The following is a 3,094-nucleotide window of genomic DNA, read 5'->3' as shown; positions in this document are numbered from 1 at the left end:
GAGTTCAGGAAATATTACCTTTGAAGAACCTTTTCTTCACGAATTTCCCTCAAACGGTCACAAACCTTTTGAAGACCTTCTTCAAAAATGAATCTCGAACTAAAACTCGAACATTAACATAATGAAACCTTGGTATTCTCATGGTGAGAACCCATGAGTGATGGGCTCTGATTATTTGGGTTTAGAGGGGATGATTAAACTAGAGGAGAAAGAAGATTAAGAAAGCTTTTTACACTAGGCAAGCTCACAGAACACTTCTGTAAAAATCTCTCTTAAAATTGTTTTTCAAAGTTCAACATAAAAGAAGAAGAAAAACTGTTTTTCTTTTATTCTCCCATTGCCAAATTGAATAACCACCACCATTAATGTGGGTGGAGAGAAAGATGGGGAAGAGAGTTGTAACTCGCTTCCTTATTATTCAAATAATAATTATATAATATAAATAAATATGATAACTAACTTATCATATTATATTTATATTAAATTATATGTTATATCAAATATAATATATAACCTATAGATTTAATATTGTATCACATACAATATAATCTATATCTTCTTTTCTCTATTTTATGGCATTTAATATAAATCATATTTATATTAAATTTAACAATTATGGATCCCATTAATAGAAAATATATTTGAATCTCATTCAAATATTTATTTCCTCCCATTAAGATTTAATGTATCAAATACATTATATAATTATATCACATATAATTTAAATAATTTAATTATATCATATATAATTAAATGCCTCTATTCATTTGAAAATTCAAATAAATCTAAAGACCGACTCTCAACTAAATCCTTTTGAGCCAACAAGGGGACCTCATGGATCTATAGCTTGAAGCTCCAACAGTACATGAATAATTAGTTAAACCCTTTAACTAGATTATTCACTATCTGTTAACTATCGGGCACTCCACTAAAAACCGACGGATGCACTTTTCGCACTACAGATATACTTATGTGTCCATTGGACATAACCAATCAATAGTACAATGACCCTTCACAAATTGCTCGTAAGTTCAACTAGCTAAATTACCGTTTTGCCCCTGTAGTTACATCTAACGTCTTAAGTACCGCTAATCCCTCTAATGCACAATAGTTCATATTCCTAACATGTAACCACTTGACCCTCTAAGACTCAAGCTAGGCCATTACTAAACACATGGATGCATGGGACTTAAAACAACATCCTTTTATAGTGAAATAATTCTAAATAAATTAGCTAAATTCAAGAGACCTTTATTATATTCAAATATTAAAAATAAACGATTGGGTACCCATTAATCATAAATGATAATAAATGGGTTTGAAAACAAATCTTAACAGTAAGTTTGAAACATCAAAACTAAAAGTTGAAAAACATGAAAAGAAATCTAAATAACACATAAACATGAGAAAGGGCGAGTATAAAATACTCAATAAATAACCCCACTACTGGGGTTAGACTAGACATCTATGTCCTCTAGATGCCTACCTCTTGTGGAATGTAAGCACTCTCCTATTCCTCATGGGAAACATACATACATGAATAACAGAATTTCATTCCATTGTAGTTAAGTGTACCCACTACCTCTAGTAATTTCCATAGGATGCACAACCTCTGGTGAATCCTGAAAGAAAAACCACCTCTAGTGAATCCCAAAGGAAACACAATCTCTGGTGAATCCCGAAAGGAAGCACTATCTCTAATGAATCTCGAAGGAAACATAACCTCTGGTGGATCCTGAAGGAAACCACCACCTCTAGTGAGTCTCAAAGGAAAGCACCACCTCTAGTGAATCCCGACGGACACCCAACCTCTAACGAGCATCTAACTAATCAGTGAGAACACTATCACGATCTAAACATCAAAAGTATCATAACATTGTTCTATTGTTGAGATTGGTGTCATAATTCTCCCGGAATCTCATTATTTTGTAAAGATACACATTGTTTGATGAATAAAATAAGTGTTATTTAATTATGGCATTTACTCATATCCAATAAACAAAGCTCCTTGGTTAACTTATGTGAACTTAAGCATGTATATGTGATATAGAAATGGATCATGCCTTAAGTGATAACCAAAATAGGTCTATAATATAAGGATTAAGGTGGGATACCTGATCTTGGTGACACTACAGATACGACCCACTTTGTAGAGGTTTGCAAGTGTTGTAAACTACTATAGATGGTAGATCCTAACCATCAATGTGGAGACGTGCAAGCGAGGGTGTCCTATAAAAAGAGTTTGTATAAGACCTAGACCACGAGATGACTAGACTTTGTATATAACGTCGTTGATACTAGAGACTTACATCTCACCTAATCGACCATAGATGACACGACCTACATCCTGAGTGCTTTAGGAACTCCTGCCTTTGATGGCTGTCTTTGATTAGTATGGGTGAGAATGGCCAGATTGCCAACTCAACATGCCAACCTTTTTGGGGACTTGTCTGATTTGGGAGCTGGGAATTCAATCCACAAGATAGAATTCACCCTTTTCTCAAAGCAGGGACAAGTAGAGAGATTGCTCCCTTAAGCGCTGATTCTAGGGCTTGAACATAGTGGCTGTAACTTCTCTTTGGAAGAGAGGGCTCAGTCATAGTAGGACTGTGATTTATGTTCATTAGAGAGATAAGTGGTACTTAAGGAGTTAGATGTAACTACAGAGGCAAAACGGTTACTGGCCTAGCTGTACTTACGAGCAATCTATGAAGGGTTGTCGCACTTCTGATTGGTTAAGATGGACACGTAATATATTTGTGGTAAGGAGAGTTCAGCTGTCGATCTTTAGTGGAGTGCTTGGAAGTTAACGGATGGTGGATCCCATGACTAAAGAGTTTAGTAAGTTATTCATGTACTGTTGAAGCCTCGAGCTACAGGTCCATAAGGTCCCCTTGGTAGCTCAATGGATTCAGTTGAGGATCAGTTCTTGGTGTTGATTTGAAATGTTCAAATTGAGAATAGGTATTTTGATTATATACGATATAATCGGTATGATGTATGAGATACATCTAGTGGAGGATTGATGTAAATGCGATTTACATTAAGTACCATGGAAACAAGTGGACCTTATGGACTTGTGGCTCGAAGCTCC

The sequence above is a fragment of the Benincasa hispida genome, chromosome 8 (genome assembly GCF_027475165.1).
Source record: "Benincasa hispida cultivar pf3 chromosome 8, pf3_genome.v1.1, whole genome shotgun sequence".
Lineage (NCBI taxonomy): Eukaryota > Viridiplantae > Streptophyta > Magnoliopsida > Cucurbitales > Cucurbitaceae > Benincasa > Benincasa hispida.
This window is presented reverse-complemented; position numbering follows the sequence as displayed.